Raw genomic sequence first — 22,730 nt, forward strand, 5'->3', positions numbered from 1 at the left:
GGAGCCCAGGTCGCTGAAGACTGAGACCCACTCCAGGGACAGCACAGGCCCTCCTTCCCACCCCAGGAGGAAACCCCAGCCTGCAGCAGGAGCTCCACCTCAGCCACCCTCAGCTAGAAAACTACAACGCTGCATAAAAGACTGAAGAAACCTACCCAGCCTGAGTGGCCTCAGAAACAGATTCTAATATGGCAAGGAGTATACTTGACTCTCCAAGCAGAGATTTGAAGGAACTATGCTGTAGATACTAAAGACAGTGAACAAAGTAAGTTCATATGAGATAAAAACAGGCGTTGGAAGCATAGAAGCTTGTAGGCAAAGAAACTTTGCTTCAGATTCACTCTCTCTCTCTCTCTCTCTCTCTCTCTCTCTCTCTCACACACACACACACACACACACACACACACACACACACACACACTGGCAGCAACAGAAATAAAGAATGGTACAATTCACATTCCTAAGGAAACAACCCATGAGCCTGAGGATATTTCTGTGGAAACTTCCAGAACTGGAAAGTAAAGAAAACACTTTTAGTACAACAGTAACAGGTGCAGTCCTAACACATGCATAATGAATGTTCCAGGAAGGGAGGAAAGGGAATGGATGGGACCTTTAGAAATGTTTGAGACAATGTGGGAATGTCCCTCAACTTCATGCTCTAGATCCAGGAAGCTCAGAGAACACTGAGAAAGAAAACTGACACAAAGTCTCCACACATTGGACACATAATACTAAAACTATAGAAAACATCTTACAAATAACAATCCTTACTGTTCCTAGTAGAGAAATAATACATTAATCTATATAGGAATAAATATAATAACTAAGCATGACCTGTCCTTTGAAATCATGCAAGTAAGAACAAAGTGCATTTAAACATGAAAGTTTTAAAGGAAATGTCTGCCAATCTGGAATTGTTTCCTTTACAAAATTACCCTTCACAAGTGAGGAAAGGCAAGAAAAATAAAATGTTTTTATTCATAAAAATAGAAGGATCTCATTTCCATTCTAGAAAGGAAATGACAGAAACCCAAATCTATTCAAAGAAAAAAAGAGCACTGGAAAAGTATGAAGTAAAGTTGTATGTCCCTGTTCCTAATTGATCTAATATATAATACTTTGATACCTTGTTCAAAATAGTAATGACAAGATACTAATTTTGCATGATTTTCCGTGGCTACAGATGTTTATGTAGCTCACATCTGAAAGAACAACAGGTTTGACACAAAAGAGATAAAAATAGATTGTTTTATTATCAAAAGGAAACTTGCACTATCATGACAGTGCTATATCAGTACTTCAGATTATTTATAAATATATATTCTAACAGTTCTGACCAAGGAAAATTATCGGAGCCAAAAAAGGTGCATTCAGTGATAGTTGCGAGAAAATCTCCATCAACTGAAGAAAAGTGTATCCACAAAAGCCCATAAAATATGATCAAACTCAAGAGGTTTCCCTATTAAGCTTTCTAACTAACATGGTAGAACTGGAGTAACTGTATTTCTGGTGTTTGTAGATGGGCCGTGGCTGTGGAAACAAGAGCCCGAAGAGCAGGTGATAACAATACTTAAATAGATTGGGATCTGCAGGCCCATAGAACTTAATACTCTCTCTACTTATGAAGCCCATCCTGATATCAATTCCAGCTTAGAAATACCAGTGTGATCACGATGCTTTGAAGTTCGAAGGGCAATGTTCACTAGAGTGTTTGTGAGTTGATTCTCTTGTAGCTGGATGTGAATGCCCATTACGACTGCAGTTGCTTTCTAGTCAGGAGTTCTTATAGCCTGACCCTCTTCAGAGTTCTTCTCATGTATTGGTTTGTCAAGCCCTTTGTGGGGTTCATGTGTTAAAAAAATTTATTTTCAACGTTCATCTAGAGCAAATAAGTTGCAGTCGCATCTGTGTGACATTTTCACGTTGTAATGGATGTGGTGTAGGAAGCAAATTGTACTCTGTAAGGAAGATTTAGCATTTTCAGTCTCCGAGTCTAACAATAGTCAGTTGTTCCTGGTTATGACAAACAGTGCCAGTTATAAAAGGAAAAAAAGACGTCGTGCACACCACGCCTCAATTATGGCTCCTCAAACAACACAGTACACTTGCATTAACTCCTCGCATGTGTTTCTTTTGACAAGCAAAGTGGTATACGTTTTTGACCACTAACTGAAAACTGAGTTGGCTTAGCACTGTTAGAAATATTTTTCTTGTATTAAATTATGTCACTTTATTATTAAAGTGCACTTTTCATTTAATTTTAAGTGACCTCTTCTTTCATAGTTCAGTGTACTCAACCCTTGGTCTGGAAACTGTCAGACTGCAAAATAAGAAAAAGCAATCTGGTTAAAAATAGTCATGATGTTTTAATTTTTCCAAAAATCAAAATGATAAGGAAAAGTATAAATTTAAGACAATGTAACAAGTATTCAAATTAAGCAGCCTAGTAACATGCTTAGCCAGTTTAATACAGCTTTGTAATTTTTATAAATAGCGCTATAATTCATGTTAGATGTCATATTTGGATTTTTTTCAATTGTTGCTATTATACATTCCTATATATATGCTATTATATACACACACATAATATTTATAGAGTCATAGAGTCAGGATGTAGCCTGTCATGATCTAACTTGATAACTTTATTGAGAATTTAAATGATTAATCAGAATTAAGAAATAAGTCTATGTCTTTTTCCTATTTATTTTCCCAAAACAAATACAAAAATATGTCATTTACCTTGGACTCTGATTGCTCTATTATCACTCTTATGGCTTTACTAATAAAAGGCAGAGTTTTTGAGTAGATTTTCTTTTTATTTGGGACTATGTTTACTTTAATGATATAAAAAGAGGTGAAGTACAAGACATTGTTAAAAGAGCAAGAAAATGAGTATCTAGTATAATTATCATTGTTCAAATTATAGTTTTCTCTTTGCTCCAGTCTCCTGTCATGTTTTAAGTGTGATTAAATAGCATTTTAAATACTGTCATAGGATGGAACACAATGATGTCTTCTATTAGAAGATGAAATGGAAACAAAGATTTATGTTTGTATTTACATAGATATATTTGTCTGAAAGCCATAAAAGAAGACCCAACAAATACCATTTTCTTGATTATGACAAAGGAGTTCATTAGGCCAAAGTTTTAAACAAGATGCACAGGACAATTAGTGCCGAACAAAACCCCACAAAGACAGGCCATCTACAAGGAAGACTGCAGTCTTTCTTTGACCATACTGATCTGCTTCATTTGAATATGCAAATGAGCATTTTGCATTCATAAAATTTCTAGCAGATGCAATAGTAAACAAAAATAGGACCTTTCCAAATCTACGGTTTGACGGCATTCATTTGATTTGTGCTGGATGCATGGGCACAACATGGTGGTGCATTTTGTAAAAGTGGTAGTTACACATTGATAAAAAAAAACAAACTAGAACATCCGAAAGAGTTTCCACCTTTATAGGAAAAACAAGACTTGGGTCATTAGACCTTAATAGCTTTTAATGTCTTGGGACATTGAAACAATTACCACTTGGAGAAAATGATTTAGCTAGCCGTGGAAGCTATTCAGGAACATTAAAGACTTACAAATGTTTTTCAGATTTGGTCTGTGAGTTTTATAGCCATCTGTGGACAGCTGATCGGCCTCAATGTTGGGCTTGCTCTGCAGGGTATGGAGTTCGTCCTAGAAAAGCAGCACACTCGTTTAGTCCTCTCATGGAATATAGAAGTATTTAACAAAATGTCCAATGAGCCTCTCACGTGCGCACCTATTCAAATGAAAAGAAATCTAAGAGTCACAATGTCAGTGATGAAACGTGAGTCAAAATCCCTGAAAGGCCAATTTCAACAATGTCTCCCAATAATTGTTTGCCAAGAAATCCTGCTAATTCAGATATCAAATCTCCTGTGATTCTGTGATTTTTGAAGCAAAGTACTTCTTTGGAAATGTTGCCTCCTTTCTTTTGTGATGTCAGCGCATTACAGGAAGCTGTGAAAATGTCTTGGCTTTCTTCAATTTCCATCTTTCACTGAAAACCATGCATCAGTTCTCTGCGCACAGCTTCTCAGCCCCACTGCAAATAGTATCTTAAAATAAAAAGGCAGGTGCTGGACACTTGTGAGGGCAGTAAGACTCATCCACCCTGTGCTCCACACAGCAACATTCTTCCTTGGCAAGCTTAGCAACAGCAGTGGAGTTCTGTTCAACGCTAAAAGCCCAGTCTTCTGCAAGAAACCAACCGTACCTTACAGAGCTCTGTGGGCCATTGATAGGTTTTGCTTCTACTACCCTTCCCATTCCAATGGCCTGCCTTTTCTTCTTTTACGTAGTTCATTTTCTTCTCAACACTAATTTGGCCAGGATACTGCTGCTTTCCAAGGCTGTTTAAGTCCAGGTGTACATCTTTCCTTAATTCAAAATGTGCCAAATTCAAGAGTATAACATTTCACAGCCCATTGTTAATAGTAGGGTCAGTAAGTTAAAATGTATTTATACCAATTTTTTTTCTTTTTTCTTTTTTTGGTTGGTTGTGGGGCTTGAACTCTGGGCCTGGGCACTGTCCCTTAGCTCTTCAGCTCAAGGCTAGCTTTACTGCTTGAGCCACAGCACCACTTCTGGTTTTCTGGTGGTTAAATGCAGATAAGAGTCACACAGACTTTCCTGCCTGGGCTGGCTTGAACCTTAATCTTCAGATTCCAGCCTTGTGAGTAGCTGGGATTACAGGTGTGAGTCACTGGCACCTGGCCCAATTCTTAAAGTCACTATATAGTTAGCCAATTGAAAGAAGTTTACATGACATGCAACTCTTGGAATATTTGTGTTTAGATTAAGTTCAGATTTCAGCCACAGGGGAATACCTTTGAATATGGGACAACATTTGTCCTGTGTGACAGCTCATTATATTTGCTAAACAGGGTTGCTAGATCATATATTATTGAGAGTTATAATATGTTACATGAAATTGATTCCTTGTGACAAATCTGTTTTCTGAATTATAAATGTTTGAATATAAAATTAAGTATTTGCTTTACTCCATGCAACAAATAGCAAGCAGTACAGATCTCTCTTGAAGCTGGGCCCTGCTTTCTCACATCTACAATCCTACCTACTCAGGAGGCTGAGGTCTGAGGATTGTGATTGGTAGCCAGTCCAGACTCTTATCTCTAATCAACAAGCAAAATGCTGGAAGAGAAACTGCTTCTCAAATGGCATAACACTTGCTTTAAACGAAAACAGCTCAGGACAGTGCCCAGGCCCTAAATTCAAGCCTTAGGCCTGGCACAAAAGAAAACAAATTAGAAGTAATCTAGTATATTGGATATATACTGTATACTACAAAACATATTGGATCGTAGTTAATTTTTTGAGTTTAATATGTTTACATATTTTAGGATTTTTACAAAGGGGTTTCAATTCAATAGGTCAGCTTGTGAGTACACTGCATCTTGGTAAATGTTACCCCTTCTATCATTCCCCCATCTCTCCCAACCCCACCCAATCCCTCGTTACTTGGCTCCATTTTCACATCTATACATTAAACATCACGACTGTATTCTTCAACTCTTTCTCTCTGTTTGGCCTGCCCTCTTCCCCTTGAGAGCCCGCCACCCTCTCCTCCTAGCACATGTTCCAGCTTCCTGGCAGTCATGGTGTTAAACTCAGTTATTTTTTCAAAGGAGTTACACTATTGAACAAGCCACTTGTGCATATACTATATAGGGTTTTGTGTGTGTGTGTGTGTGTGTGTGTGTGTGTATGTGTGTGTGTGTATAAACCTGTGTGTGCTTACACATATATTTGTATTTTAGATCTAATTTCCACATAGGAGAGAATGCATGTGTCTTTTATTTCCCTAAGCTTGACTTAGCTCACTTCACATAATTTTTCAATTTCTATTCATTTCCCAACAATGACATCATATAATTTCACTTGATGGATGAATAACATTATATATACACACACATTTATATACAGAGATAATACATGTATTTATAAATTTATATACTCTCATATTTTCTTGATCCATTCATCTGTGATAGGGCATTTAGACTGTTGATAAGTTACCTACGATGAATAGTGAAGCAATGAACATGAATGTACAAGTTCTCTTAAATAAATTATTATAAGAATTGTTAAAGCTCTCAAATTTTATGCACAATTAATGTTTAAATAGCCCTAATTTGAATAAATATTGTAAAATGACATAATAAAACTGCATTTCTCAAAATGACATAAGTTGGAAAGAATAATCCATGAATGGAAAGAAAATTGTCATCATTATCCTAAAATAAAATTTTGTCAGTGCAAACAAAATAACAAAATAAACAAGTCAGTGTTTATAAACCAAGAGGACATTGTGTTCTGTAGAACGAGCCAGACAAAAAAAAATACAACATGATTTCACATGTGGAATCTAAAATAGCTTACACTGTAGAAGCACTGAAAAATCTTTGGTTATGAGAGACTGGAGAGGAAAGAGAGGAGAAGAGGCAGATATTGGTCAGTGTGTATAAACTTGCAATTAGAAAAGATAAGTTCTAATGTAACTCTCTAATTATATTTTAAAAGGTAACATAAATCTCAAAAGCATGGAAGATAGGATTTTCATCGTTTCCAACACAAGGAAATGGTAACCATTTGAAGTGATGAGCGTGATATTTACTTTGATGTGATCATTATTTAATGTACTTGTGTCTAAAAATATTTCATTGAACTTTTTAACAAATTACTGTGTCAATTAAAAATTAAAATTGAAATTTAAAACTATGGTTTTGAGATAATATTTTAAAATCAGACAAAATGTGTGATAGCATTGAAAGAAGACAAATACTAATCCCCACTGGAGAACTCTACCACTATGTAGGATAAAAAGTGTCTATTTTGGTATCATCAGTGTAAGCTTATTCTCACTTTTAATATGACAGCTGTCAAAATATATAACTTGATTTTTCTTATTAATCACTACTATGTTGTCAATTTATTTTATTATAATATACTATCATGCTCCTTAAGCAATTCAAATTCATAGTCCATTTCTCATAAATAGCTCAGGGCTGGGAATGTGACTCAGTGGTAGAGCGCTTGCCTTGCATGCATAAGGCCCTGGGTTCAATTCCTCAGCACCACATAAGCAGAAAAAGCCAGATGTGGTGCTGTGCCTTAAGTGATAGAGTGCCAGCCTTTAGCTGAAGTGCTGAGGGACAGCGCCCAGGCTGACTTCAGGCCCCACGACTAAGTAAATAAATAAATAAATCAGAGTAAATATAGTGATTTGTATCTGCTCTTGCAAACCAAGGTACCTATCTACAGTCTGACCAATGAAGAATGTCAAATTAAAATGGGTGGTTTTGAGATTCAACATTTACCTATGTTTTCCTAATTCCAGGAAGCTTCAGACTATAAAATGTATTCATGAAATGATTGTAGTTCATGTATGTGCATTTTTATATACCCATATTTACAAAAGCACACATCTACATAGATGTGCATAACAAAGCTTGGGCCTTTATGTAGTTCTTTCATTAATTCTGGTGGATATAATGGCAAAGAAAAAATTATATTTAATTAGTTTTAAATGTTGATAATAAAATAAAATGTCCTACTGCTGTGCTGCAATCACTATTTCTCCCCAGATTACAAGAAGTATCAATCAAACTAATGATAGATTTCAAAAGTGTTAGAATCAGAAAAACATAATAAATTATTGGCCCTTTTATGTAATCTTTTATGATAGCAAGGTTATTAAGTTAAAACTTGTTTGAAATTTACCATTCAGTGACATTTTTGTAAAGGGAAACTTTAAAATAAAACTCCTGGCTGAATTCAGTTCTGAAAGTTGGTAAGCCAGTTGCTTTTCTTGGAAAAATATAACAATGAACACAGATTAAAGTGCAGGAAATTAAAGCAAGTGTCTGGCTTCCAAAATTTGATTGCTTAACTCAAGTAACATCAAATTAAAATGAAATGATCTTTGAAAAACAGAAAGGGCAAGTACTAAGAAGATGCATTGCTGTTTAAAAACCATCATCAAGTATTCCTTTGGTAGCAACCCAGACAAAATAACATCCATTTGTTTTGTATGGCATTTTGTAAAAACAGCCTGGCTGTGTGAACAAAATCATTAAGAACTGTCTTTTGCTTGCCCTGGTATGCTCTATATTGCTAAAACTCATTTTCTGAACATCGTGTAAGCCATTAAAACATTTCCCTTAGATAATCATACATAAAATCATGTGGTACTAGAGCTCAGTATGCGATCACTAATTACAGCTCTGAAGAGCTGAAAACCTTCCAGACTACACAAGAGCCATGAAATAGTCCTGCAAACAAAGCAACAAACTTTTGTCGTTAGGTAAGATGTGACAGAAAGTACTGCCAGTCTACTTCACACAAAAGCCAAAATCGGTGTAGAAGTTCAATCTTTCCACCATGTTGTAATGCTGATATAATTTCTATGAACAGAGTAGTTTACAAACTGATTGTTTGAGACATCTGCAATTCAGAATTCTAAATCCCCAAGTGTTCCATCTTCAAATCGTCCTGACTCTTTTGCCACCCTTCTATACAAGTTTTGTTTTGTTTTTTCTAGGATGAAGACTCCATCCCAATGGAGGTCTTCAACTTAATCATAGCTGGGAAATCTCCTGTCCTGAATGAGCTTCTGCATGCACGGGTTCCAGTGACTGACTGTACCCTATTTGATGGATTTTCTTCTGTATATCACAGATAACTATGCATATTTCAATTTCCCAAGCCTGTGAAGTTAGGTACCTGAAGTTGAATCATTCAGATTCCACAGGGATAATGTGATCTGGTGGAAAGAATATTGGGTTTGGGGAGTCCATCTCCGAACCATCATACCCCAGAGCTTTTATATGATAGTTGCAGAATCTGTGAGAAATTATTTACTCTCTCTAACTTGTTATTTCATAAGCAAAATGGAAATAAAATGTGAAATTCTTATGATAACTGAAGATATCATAACTCACGTAAGGTTAAGGGGTCAGTTGCTGCTGATACTATGGTGCAGATTAGTTCAAAGCAATCATGCGTTCATTTAAAATGTATGAATGGACATTCTGCAGCTGCTTGACCCCTGGTCATGACGTGAGCTGCAGTTTTGGTAAAATCCTGTGATTGCTGATAGTCAGGTACGGGATGTATCAGAGATACACGAATACTGACTGGGGTCTACAGCCTACAAAGCAAAGGCTTTCAAAGACATGTTGCAGAGAAAACAAGAATATTGTACTCAGTTCTACTACAAAGGGGAAAATGAACATTGGTCTCAAAGATCCCAGTGTCTAGCTGCTTTGCGCCTATTATAATATCACAGTGTCAGGAAAAACATGTCTATAAACCCTAACAGCTATGTATGGATCAGTAGAAATGTGTATGCCTTACTTTGTTATTTTCTTAAATGTAGTAGTTTGCAAGTTTCCTCCCTGAAGACACAGAGTCAGGAAAGCTAAGGCAGCACTTGCTGGCTGGGAATCATTCTGTGTGCTGGGTGGCAGGCAGCTACACTGATAGCTCCATTTGTGTAGAGAGCAATTGATCTCTGGACCCTACTTCAAGTCCACTATACCACAGCAAGAGTTCACATTAGCTTTTTGAACACTGAAACGTGAGGCTAAATTTAGAATTTACAAATATCTCTTTTTTAAAAAGATGTTTTATTGCTTTCATGAATGTAAGAGAAAACCCAGATGCAAAAATCAAAATATCATTTATACTTGCACAAAAGAAAACTTGAAGCTGCCAGATACCAGTGGTTCATGCCTGTAATCCTAGCTGCACAGGAAGATGAGATCTGGAGGATCTCTGTCTAGCCCAGAGAAGTCTGTGAAGAGTCTATCTCCAGTTAACCAAAAGAAGCCAGGCTGGAGGTGTGGTTTAAGTGGGAGAGTGCTACCTGCCAGTCAGAGGAGCGTGCAGCCACAGCAGAAACACCTAGAAAGAAGAGGACAGTGCTTACAGCCAAAATAAGTGATTGCACCTGAGCAAAAAGCAAACTTTATATTTATCAATATTAATGAAATTCTCCAGCAAAAATGATCTCTTTTACTGAAATATTCTCCTATTTTTTTCTTTTTCTTTTTAGTGTTGTGATAAGGCAGGAAATAGAATTGAGGGCTCAAAGAAAAGGAGAAAGCAAAGACATAGGAATTTATAGTGAGATCTATATTCTAGAATAAAGGAAATGTATATAAAGCTGTACTTATACCACTACTTCAAAATAGAATAGACATAAGAAAGAGAACCTTATGTTTTCTATAATAATTGCCAGGCGCGGTTGGCTCATGCCTGTAATCCTAGCTACTGAGGAGGCTGAGGGCTGAGTATCACAGTTCAAAACCAGCCAGGGAGGAAACTCAGTGAGACTCTGATCTCCAATAAAAACTTTAAAAATACTTTAAAAAGCCGGAAGTGGCACGGTGGATCAGATGGTAGAGTACTTGTCTTGAGCAAAAGAAGCTCAAGGACACTGCCCAAGCCCAGAGTTCAAGCCTAAAGACCGGCAGATTTGTTTGAAAAGCATAGTGGATTTGAGTGTTGGATGCACTCTGTCGTCTCTCCAGTAATATAAACAGGTCTCACGGGCAGGCGTGAAGGAAATCTGAGGTTTAGGTGGCTGAGCAGGGGTCCTCATTAGCAACAAATGCAAATCAATGCCTTACATTTCTCTTCCCTTAGCCTTAAGCTTCTGTCATTTTCTCAAGTTACATGTTAACATTTCTTCTCTAAACCTGAAGCTGACACACTGAAATCCTTTTGTCAGGGTGCTATGTGAACATCTATTCCTTACATATTGACTCTTAACCTCTGGCCAAGTCATGTAATAGTGTTCTCAAAGCTTACATCGCTAGTCAAGAATCTGATTAAAATATAAAATGTACTGATTTTGTGTTTGCAAATGAATGATAACTTAGTATGGAAGTTAGAGTGAGAGTTCAAATAGACTCAAAAAGATTAAAAACTCAAATTATAATTTAAGATGATCTACATGCTGGCTTTCAGAATTAAATTCACAAGTTGGAATAAATTTGATATACTAGTATGAGAAAGCCTGAGGAATTTCCATTTATGAAGATCTGATAGTGTCACTGAATTTCTATATGAATCTAGAGGGTGGATATTATATGTATCATATAAGACATCAATGCTTTATAGTTCTCAAAGTAGAACAAAAGATCTCACTATATTAGACATTAAAATCAGTGACATTTAAGGTAATGAGTATGATAATTACCATGATTATCCATAACCCAAATATTCAAATATCAAATATCATATTGTACATCATAAATACATGCATGTCATGTATCAATAAAAATGTTTAAAGAGAAAGAAGACATCTATATTTAAAAATTTGTCTCTGAAGGGTGCTTGGTTTGTGAATACATACCTCTTGATTTTGATATCTTCATTTATCATATAAATAGTTGTTTTAATAATTTAATTATTTTAAATAAATTAACCAAGAATTATTTTAATTATTAAGAGTTCATATAATTTCAGTTTCCATTATTAAAAAGAAATTCATATAACACACTCTAAATAAGACTGGTGAGCATCACAACAAATCAGCTATTGGCATTTTACTACTCAAACCACATGGATATCTTTCATAAAGCAAACAGAGCAGATATCGTTCTAGCAACAGCAATTTTGTTCCAATGAAAGCAAGAAGTGTCAGTAGTCAGTTTACCACCTTATTTAATAAAGCTTCTGTATTCTTGCTTTTCATGTCTTTAAGGAGTAGATGTGATTACTCTGTTTGTTCTGAAGGATCTTAATGTGTCACATTTGCTCTCTGAATGTATTACTTGCCTCACAAGCTCTGTTGATATTCCTACTCATGTTTATGTGTACAGCACTTCTTTTCTAGGGTAAGTGGTATGCTGTAGTCAGCAACTTTTGAGAACATAAATATTAAGACGTAGAAAGAATTCTTGATGAAACAAGTCATATTTGAAAATTGATGTTAGTAGTGAGAATCAAGGTCTACTTTTCCCACACACACACAAATGTGATAGCTCTTTCAATTGCAATTTTAAAGACAGAAAACATCCCAGACAGAAAATCATATATGCAGGCAGCCAATATAAAGCTTAAGTTTGCTGCACAGTTTGCCAGTGAAAGTTGAATAGACAATGTTCAACTCCAATGTTATGTTCTAGGCCTACCAACAGCTATTGCAGGAAGACGGATTGTAGGCATGTTCCCCTTCTGAGAGTAGGAGACGGGAGCTGCGGTGTTTGGTTCTGAGAGTTTGATGCTCTCAAATCATCCATGCGAGAGTAGTGGGGATGTAAGAGGAAAAGCCTCCCAACGTTGTAACTGTACCCTTTGATCTGAGTGGATCTCTGCTGTAGTGCCTGCACGATCATCCGTGGACTCTCAAAAGACTGGATTCACAGATATTAATCTTGTATGGAAGGCAAACTGTCCCTTCAAACAGGCAATGTCTTCTTGTTATCCTAAAGCAAACAGCCCAAACCTCAGGATTCCACCTTTGTTCCTGTCTGTTGTACTAATAAAACTGTATAACTTCTCCAGAATTCCTCCAGAGACAAAGATGGAGCTGATGGTCAACTGAGGCCATACCTGAGACCTGGGACTGTTTTAACTCTACATAACTTCTGTACTGCATTCCACTAATTCTCCCTAGTCAGCCAAAAACCAGTGTCTGTACTTTAAAGACCGCTGAGGATGACCCTAAGTACTGTCCTCTGATGGCATGTCTGCCAGGTAATAAGTCTTCCTTTGTCCAGCACCATGCCTCTTTATTTAGGGCGAGTGGCTGGATCTAACTGGGAACTGTGGACCTTGGGCCTGGGGTCTAAAACCTGGTTTCAGGAATAGGATGGGTGTTGGCTAGAGAGGACTTGAGCCCGTTTTCACTTATTTCAGAAAAATAATTGAGTGTATTCATACCCTGGGTGTTGCATAGTATCCCATGTGTTAATGTGGTACACTAAGATAAAAACACATCTATGAAAACAGCCCGTGAAACACAGATAGTCAAGCACTACTGTGCGAAGGAAATTATCTTATTTTAAGAGGAAAAGACTAGGATCCATCTTAAAGTGCCATTTTAACTATACAAACAGTTTGGCATCTAATACTATCCAGGGCATAAAACAGACTATATGAAAACCTAGGCACAATTTCAAGAGTTAGTGGCTCAGAATCATAAGGTTAATTAATTAAGATTGTTTTCTCTCGTAGTATTGAAAACATTTTCTTATATATTTTACACTATATATATATATACTATATACATGTGTGTGTATGTGTGTGTGTGTGTGTGTGTTTGTAAAGTCCACATTAGGAAAGTCTGACAGCCACAATGACTTATTGGTTGCAGACACAGTGAGGTGATGAATTATCTTTCCCTCCAGGTTATTTTTTTCCAAATATGTTAGAGAACAGAAACTGAATCGAGGTGATTATATCGGTGTCATGGGTGCTTATCGCGGTGGTGCTGCATGGGCAACTTCTAAATGTATAAAAGAAAAGGGAACAGTCCTGGCTAAAGATATTCACTTCGTATGGAAATGGATGCACTCAGGGCTAAACAGCAACAACTAAGTTTTCCTTCTCACATAAAAGAGACAGGAAATGAATACCAGAAACACATTCATTCAATCATCTTTTTTAGTATTTTAACTGCAATTCTTTACACACCCCAAACCGCAAATCACTTAGAGCATACTTTTCAATATTATCTAAAAATTCTTCTCATTAATAAAACTGGGAAGCCATCTGTACATAATGTGCAAGAAAAATTGAAATGGCAGAGCCATTTTGTTAGCGATTGAATTTTCAGAAATCTTAAATGGGCCTTGAAGCCTCCGGGTCTTTTCCTCGATGCATTCTTGTTCCCATAACTCATTTCTTTTCATAGTTCCAGCATATTAAATGTTGTGGATGTAAACTAGATTACACATTTTCTAACTGCACAGAATAATGGCTCTCTAGCTAGGAAAATAGAGCTTTTTAATAGATACAATGCTACATGAGGCGTGTTTGTCAAAATGTAATGACAAAAGTAGAAATCACTGAAAAGAGGCTGATCTCTGGGGAATTTATTGAAGTGGAATTGTCATACTGTAGCTGTAAACAGGCTAGGGGAGGCAATGATATTCAGAGTGTCTGAGAACTGATTAAAAATCATTCGTTTTCTGGAAAGTCAAAAAATAAAAAGGGGGAATGAATTTTACTAACAGTACAGAGTAGACAATTACTTTTGTTCTCAATGAAACCTTATAGTAGCTCCTACCTCTAATCCTACTAAAGTGTCTGCAATTGTTAAATGGGAATTCATTTTCAAGATTGAGAGAAGCCACATTTGAGAAGTGGACTTGGGAGATTATATTAGAAAGCCAGTGACTGTGGGTGGACTCTTTCCCAAGACCTGTAGAAGCCCTGAATGTAGTTAGCACAGAGCTCATAAAGGCAAAACCCAAATGTTTGGAGTGGGTGCCAAACCTAACAAAAGTGTTATACATAAGCAAAGCAAACCATTTAGGGGAATGATCAGGGGTGAGCAAACCAACCATCTAGTGGAACTGCAGGGCCAGAGTTCTCTGCAGCATCATCGTCCTGGGGCTAAACAAACATGCTGTGTCTGCAGTTCAAAGAATGGCCTATTTTACCTCTCAGGCTTTTCAGATCTCCCATCCAGACACCAGGAGGGCAGTGAGGACAAGATCTTGTTACTTAGACCCAGTTCTCTTCTTCCAAGATTTGGAGGATCACAGTTTGAAGCAAGCCTAAGAAGGAAAGATTGTGAGACCCCCATCTCCAGTTAACCAGCAAAATGCTGGATTAAAGGCAAAGATCAAGTGATTTAACACCAAATATAAGCAGGCAAGGCAAGCAAATATAAAGTCCTGAGTTCAGATCTTAATCCAAAACAACATTTTGGATTAAGAACGTCTAGAAATGTGTAACTAAAACAGTGCCGGTGACTCCAGCTACTCAGGAGACTGAGATCTGAGAATCATAGTTCAAAGCCAACTCCTGAAGGAAAGTCCATGAGATACTTATCTCCATTAACCAAAAATTAAAAAAAAAGAAAGCCAGAAGTGGAGCTGTGACTCAAGTGGGAAGGTGCTGGTCTTGAACACAAAAGCTCAAGGACAGCATCTAGGTGCCCAAGTAAAGCCCAGGACAATTAAAAAAAAAAAGAAAAGGAAAGAAATAGACAATGTTCTGGGTAAGCAATATTATTATATCAAAAATGTTCTTTATTTACTTATTTATTTTGTGGTACTGGGGTTTGGCTTGCTTTGTGGCTCAGGGGTGGAGCACCAGCCCACCAGCCTCCAGCCTTGATTCCTGCTGTGAAGTTTAGACAAAGAGTCTCACCAACTTGGTTTTGGCTCTCAGCATCCTTTGTGCTAGGGTGGTGATTGTGAGTCACCAGGACTGGAGTATGAAAAGTCTTTTCTAACCTGCATGTATGTATTTGCATAGACAACATACCGCAGAGGAGAACATGAACTTGACTGGACCTTTCATGATGAGCTCTGCTCTGCACATTCTGATTCTTGGACAGAAAACTCAGGAAGCACACACGCGGGGAACATGAACTACGGGGAGAAAAGGGCTCACAGACCTTGTGGCAGCGCGCGTGAGCACGCGCCCGGTGGCACCCTGGCTTTTGTTTGTGTGTGTTACAGCTCAGAACGTAACCAGGCACCAGGGAGGTTGCCAGTGGCTGACACATGGACCGAATTCAGTCATTTTCAACTTTTGTTTCATCTTCATGGACTTTGTTGAACTTTCTTTGAGCCCCGTGGTTTCTATGAGGTAACATTAAGTTCCTCCCTACTCCAGGTCCTGGAATAGACTTAATAGGGAAAGGGTGTATGCTAGGCATCTTCCCACATGAAACGTCGACCACCATTCCCCTGCCCCCCGTAGGAGCTCAGTGGCTTCCTCTTCACCCACTTCTGTCACGCCTGTCCTCCTCCATTCGCAGGAACTCATAATTACTAACTGTTCTCTACCGCAGGAGACTACAGAAAACCATACATCTTGTTCTTGTCTACCATAAATGCTAGCAAATGGCAGACAAGGCAGCGATGCTCTGGTCAGATTTTACTCATCTTTCTCTCAAACAGACCTGTTTTCTAATTGAAACCAATCTTGACCTGATTAGGTAAAAAATGAAAGATTTAATCCATTTATAAATGTTTAACACTTTTTTTTTTGGTCTAAAGCGCTTTCAGAGATCTCTTCTTGATTTTGTTGCATGGTTTTTACCCCTCTGTCTGGTCACAGCTTTCTATAGCCCTACGGAGTCCGTTATACTAACTACTCAATTAAACCCTCCTGGGTCACACAGCTCTGGACGCTTTGTAATATTTATCTTTGCCTCATCATCGAAATGAAAAATACCTGTTGCAGAAAAAAATAACAGTTCAATTATGCTATCATTATTATCATTTTCTTACAACCTGAAAGGCTAAGCCAACTCTACTATCTGTAAATGTTTTCGGTATGTCTCTATTGCTTTAGATCATCACCATGGACAATATTGCTGGTGACAGCTTCCTGCTTATGCAGGGAGTTCCAAGGTAAGTCTGAAATGGCACCAAGGAAGCCAGGCCCTTATCGGCAGATTCTTCTGGAAGTCATAATTAACTGTTGGCTTGCATCTGTCTCTTGCATGGTAGTGTGTACCCGAAAAGGTCTGGGTGTTGACAGTTCCCTCTTGGGAGTTCCTTGCACACCAGATCTAAACATTTGGGGTAGTTGTGTTAAGGACTCTTTGGTTCCAGTCATAGTTTGTCTCATATACACATGCTCTACCCAGTAGTTACCACAGAGGAGAATGTCCAGAGAGCCCAGCTACTGAAGAGACAATGGCTTCTACACAATGTGTTTGCTGGCATTCCCATGCTCTGTCCGTCCCCCCGTTAACTTTGCTTTCTTATTTATTGTATACCTAATCATAAAAGCTATCTCAAGGTTAGGAGCAATTGTTTTCAAAAACAAAAACTAAAAACTAGAAAGTGAGAAAGAAGATCCTAGGGACCTATGGAAACAGGGACAAGCAGAAGGTGGTTTTACCTCACATCAGACTATAAAGGGTTGTCTCAGTTCAAGGGCTTAAGCCACAATTTCCATCCGCCTAGCTGCTAACCAAGTCATAGGCAGATAAGCACCTTAGACAAGCAAATAACGATGAATAATTGTCATGAATATGGATTTGGAAGCATTTTAAAGCAGTGATGATATAAGATTTAGTGCCATGCTGATCACCACCAAGGCTAGAGATGAACTCCAAACTGTGGAAATTTCTACACCTGAGCAGAGTAAAAATAAATTGATGTTCCCATGATCATTTCCAGGGACAGTGATGCTACTGTAAATATAAATCAACTGAGCAAATAAGGTATCTTTGTTCAACATTGATCTTGTCACTTTAAAGATATGTTTAAAGTTAGAAAAAATGTAGACTAGATGCTGGTGGCTCACACTTCTAATCCTAGCTACTCAGGAGGTTGAGGTCTGAGGATCATCATTCAAAGCCAGCCCAAGCAGGAAAGTCTGCTAGACTCTTATCTCTAATTAATTACTAGAAAACCAGAACTGGAGCTGTGGCCCAAAGTGGTAGACCAGTAAGTAGCCTTGAGCAAAATAACTGAGGGCAACACCCAGGCCCTAAGTTCAAGCCTCACCTCCCCTACCAGTAGCTCACACTTGTAACCCAACTACTCAGGAGACAGATCTGAGGACTCAAGGCAAACAGGAAAGTGTGTGAGACTCTTACCACCAACTAACCACCAAAAAGCTAAAAAGGAAGCTGTGGTGGTAAAATACTAGCCTTGAGCACAAAAAAAAAGAAGGGGTAGTACCCAGGCCCTGAATTAAAGACCAATAAGTGTGTATGTGTGTGTGTGTATGTATTACTTGTAAGCCATTATATGTATGACTGTACATATCATGCGTAACTTAAAAGATAGAATAGCATCTTTTTAAACTGGAAGTCTCATGAGGACTTTTGATTAGTTTTTTCTCCAATCAGAGAGTTAAACTTTTTGGGACCTTACGCTAATTATTCTTTGTTATTGGTTTTAATTTATCACATATGTATGGCCTAAATAATGGCTTTTCATATTTTTTTCTCTGTATCAAGTAATGCTTGACTTTTTTCTTCAAGTATTATATCTTTATGTAATGTGCTTATTAGGTTACGTAATGTCTTCTGATTTCCATGCAAATTGTTTATCCATTACTATTCTCATGGAAAATTGGGTTATTTCTAGCTTTGGGCTACAAGATGTGAATGCTCTGAGTGTTATTATAAAAACCTGTCTCACATCCAGAAGTTTCCTGGGCTGTGGGTTGTTAAGTCATAGTGTGTACTTTTTCATCTTTTCAAGCTAAGGCCAAATTAATGTCCAATATAACATTTTCAATTTGTATTCTGCTGCAACATATACTGGTCTAATATGTCTAAAAACCCAACAGGAGAATGGGAACTTCGTTAGCAATGTAATACAGTTTTATTTTTAAAATCATGCAATTCAGACTCAGATATAATTCATACTTCCCTGGAGTCACACAGCAAGATAGTCTCCCACTCGGACGTAGAAACTTGGAGTCAGCTCTGATCTTCCTTCGGCTGGTCTTTTCACTCCTGCCCTTGTGCTAACAGCCTCTTCACTCCGATGCTGGAGTTCTATGAAGCAGATGGGACCAGAAAAAAATCATTGGAGCCGGGGCTGGGAAGGTGGCTCAGTGGTAGAGTGCTTGCCTTGCATGCCTGAGGCCCTGGGTTCGATTCCTCAGCACCACATAAGCAAAAATAAAAAAGTCAGAAGTGGCGCTGTGGCTCAAGTGGTAGAGTGCTTCAGCTTGAGCTGAAGAGCTGAGGGACAGTGCCCAGGCCCAGAATTCAGGCCCCATGACCAGACCCAAAAAAAAAAAAATCATTGGAGCCTTAACCTGACTCCTGAAGAAATTGCTCTTTTCCTAAAACCAAGGATTCTTTATTGAGATGTATATAATTGTAGTATTTATTATTGTAATGTATGGAAATAGACAAAACAGGACAAGATGCCACTGAAAATTGAAATTACTCAATGCTGAAAATAGGTCAGAACATATTCACTGCTTGCTGGAGCTGGAATGAAAATGTTTCAAAACAAACAAAACCAGAAGAAAAAAGATAAATGTGATTAAATAGAGAATGTCTATTATTAGTTCGACTCTCAAGCTCATGGATTTGAGAAATATGTTTGAAACTATGTTCATAATATTAGAGTTATTACTTGAGAATAACAAGAGCCCATACAGCAAATTACCATTTTCCAACAAAGTAGCTTTTCTACAGTAGACTATCAGTTTTTTAAAGAAACTTTAAAAGCACATTTTTTTACTTCTACCATATGCATATTTGTGTGTGTATATGCCTGTGTGTGGAGATATATTTTTTCTTTAAATTCAGAGAACTATTTCATATGGATTTCAATTATAATTAAACTTGGCATGAAAATACATTTTAAATTCAGGTAGGCCTTAGGATAATAATTTTTTCAGTGGCCAATTTATTCCATTCTAGAAGAGGAGGGAGAGAGAGAAAGAGAGGGGAAACGGAAAGGGAGAGAAGGAGGGAGAGAAGGAAGTAGGTAGGGAGAGAGATACAGAATTTGGCTTCTAAGAAACCATGGAGAAAATTACAAATGTTAGAGCAACACATTCGGGAACAAAAATTACTAGGAAAGGAAATGGATGTGCTATTATTTTCTGAGACCTTAAGATTTTTGACCAAGTATTATTTCCCAAATTTTCTTACTACGAGAATATTCTGAGTGGCATGCTATTCTCCTTTCATCTGATCCCTGCAGACTTCACATGGTTTTTGTCATTACAGTTTGTAAAGGTGAGAGTATAGACAATTATCTGTGGAAGAGGCAATGTTCTGCAGGAGCAAGGCAAGGAAGCATTTGTGATTTAGAAACAAGCAAACATTGTGGCATAACATCTTGTTTTGTTTTGATGCTACCTATGTTTTAAGTATTTTTTTTCTGATACCAGGGTTTGAACTTAGGGTCTCATTCTTGTTTTGTTTGTTTGATGAGCTGGTATCCTACCACTTGCTGGTTATTTTGCAGATAGCGTCTAGCTGGCTTTTCTGCCCAAGTTGGCTTCAAACATTGATCCTCCAGATACCAGTTCTCTGAGTAGCTAGAATTACGGGTGTGAACCACTGGTATCCATCTATTTTAAGTATCTGTTCCACTTACTAACTTTAAGGGGGAAAAATGCTATCCTAGAAATGTCTCAATCTATCTGGCTTTTAATATATTTTTCTTGTAGCATGTTCTGTTTTTATCTTCATTACCACTTTGTGGTTCCAGTGAACCTACAGGGCAGTGCTGGATTGTTATCATCATCATTTCCCTAATTTATAGAATGTTTTATTACCTAGTGTATGTGCATTAAGGCAGAAGCTCAGTGTGCAGCGGACACTGTCAAGTGTGCAAACATCTTAGAGATGCTCAGTGCCCCGCCTGCAAACTCGCTCCTTTCCACAGTGACCATGACCTCCTGTTACTCACAGCTCATGGCTCTTGTGTAATCCGCAGTACTTTCTTGGTAGAGTTGAAAGGGCACGTTTGTAATGTAAGCAGACACGCTGGGTATTTCACAATCTGTTTAGAGAGAGGCAAACTTTATTGCAACATGTTTTATACATGAGAAGATCTACAGATGTTACGTTTAATAAAATTCAAAACCCTGAGTCAACGATACTTGTGAGTCAACTACATTCAAAGTTTGCTTATTCTAGAAAACTCCTATGAAGTCCATCTTTCCAGTATTTGTCTTTAATAAAACCATAGGGTAACCAATTGATTCAGTGACCCATTTTTTTTACTCACATAAAGACATTATCATTTAAAAATTTAAATGATATCAACATTTTATTATCAAATTACTTTAATTTGAATAAACATTTTTGAAATCTCAGAACAATGATGTCCTCCACACTGGCTTTTCTAGCTAGGACCCCGGGAAATTTTAGGTCTAACTGGATAAAGTTGCTTCACCATGTTTCTTCTTTGCAGCTGAAACCTATGAAGGTCCACCATAGACCATGGATTTAGTCTGAGACAATCACTAATGGATGACATTGTACGAAGTTTACTGCTTCTTCCCTGCTCTGCGTCCCTTTGTCTATTATCTATAAAAAGCTAGTAATTTATATTAAAACGAGCTAAGCTACAAACGCCCTTCAAAGCTTTGCCAGTAAAAAAAAAATGATTACCCTACTAGGACTATCATCGGTGGAAATGTAATATTCTCTTCAAAATTCAAAGCTATCTAAGTCTGCTCATTAACACATTAGCCAATTAAAATTAGAATTCTCATTCTAAATATCTGTGTGTGTGTGTGTGTGTGTGTGTGTGTGTGTGTGTGTGTGTGTGTGTGTGTGTGTGTGTGTGTATGCCAGATAAATTCTAGCATAGCTGGTTTCCAGGTTTATCTTTTCTCCTCTAAACGGCACTGATCAGAGATTTGGAATGTATTTTTATGGGCATTATGCCATTGAAATAAGGAAAAAGCTCAAAAAGATGCCAAGTAATTTGAGTGAATGGCCAGGGTATTTGTCTTTCCTGGAAAAAAAAGAAAAAGGCTTTTCTCAGTAGATAGAAGAGCTTGCTCATAGCCCGTTGGTAGTGATTTATGGCCACACACATTTAGTTAATCACAAAAGAGTGCTGGCCTCCAAGAAAATGCCTAAAATCTGTGATTAGATTATATTCTAGTAAAAATCAGCCCCTTGTGGCTCAGGACACACAGGGAATAAATCAACAGGTTTTCATTTACTCTTGCAGATAGACTACACTGGTCTTTTTTATGTAGCTTTAGCATATGCTATTTTTTTACTTATATTAATTGTACAAGAATGAGGTTTATTAGGTGATATTCATCTATGTGCATAAGGTAGTTTATCTAGATTATATTCACCCGCTTTATCCTCTTTTGCTCCTTGCTCCTCCTCTCAGATGTTTCTTATTCTTCCATATGTCCTTTCAACCCAATTCACCATAAACAGAGGTAGGTTAAGATAGAGCTCTTCACTTCCGGAGTCTACCTTTTAAACCAAAGAACACAATAATCAAACAAATCAGTTTTGAAAATCAGATTATACGAAATAACATGCTTACTCACAGAGAGAGAGAATTCTTAAACAATAGGTTGCCATGGTAATAACTCCACAGCTCTTCTTAATATATATATTTTTTATTGTACAGAGGGGTTACATGAGTAAGGTCATGAGTCCATTTCCTATGGAGCCTTGTTACCCCCACAGCAATCCACAACTCTTTTTATCCTGGGAGAGGAGAAAGTCTCTTAAACTGATCTCTGAATGGTGACACCAGGTCAGAGATCCAAAGGTTTTAATATTCAAGTCAATTAGGGAGAAGTGCTAAGCCTTTTACTTTACAATGATATTTACTTTCCTTCGGGTAAACCTATTGGTAATTATTTAGTTACAGGCATGCAAACACATTTTGAGGGGTCTGATGTGTTTAAATGGAATAGACTCTCCTCAGAGGAAATTCCTTTAACGTGGCCAGGATTAGGATGTTTGATCTCCTTTCCTTCACTTACACAGTTCTAGCCTCTGTGACTCACGTGTAGATGGTTCTAAGGGCAACTCCAGCTATGTTCTGAGGAAGTATT

At 37.5% G+C, this 22,730-nt stretch overlaps 1 long non-coding RNA gene across 1 annotated transcript; it reads right to left on the reverse strand.

The window, feature by feature from the left end:
• Positions 1–18,501: 18,501 nt before the first annotated feature.
• On the reverse strand, positions 18,502–22,124 carry LOC138818228 (uncharacterized). Its single transcript, XR_011369015.1, has 3 exons — positions 22,011–22,124; positions 20,600–20,692; positions 18,502–18,717 (listed from the first exon to the last, which is right to left on the reverse strand). It is a non-coding gene; the product is annotated as an uncharacterized lncRNA (long non-coding RNA).
• Positions 22,125–22,730: the final 606 nt, after the last annotated feature.

Source organism: Dipodomys merriami, unplaced genomic scaffold, assembly GCF_024711535.1.
Source record: "Dipodomys merriami isolate MVZ:Mamm:240054 unplaced genomic scaffold, mDipMer1.0.p SCAF_72, whole genome shotgun sequence".
NCBI classification, from domain to species: Eukaryota; Metazoa; Chordata; class Mammalia; order Rodentia; family Heteromyidae; genus Dipodomys; species Dipodomys merriami.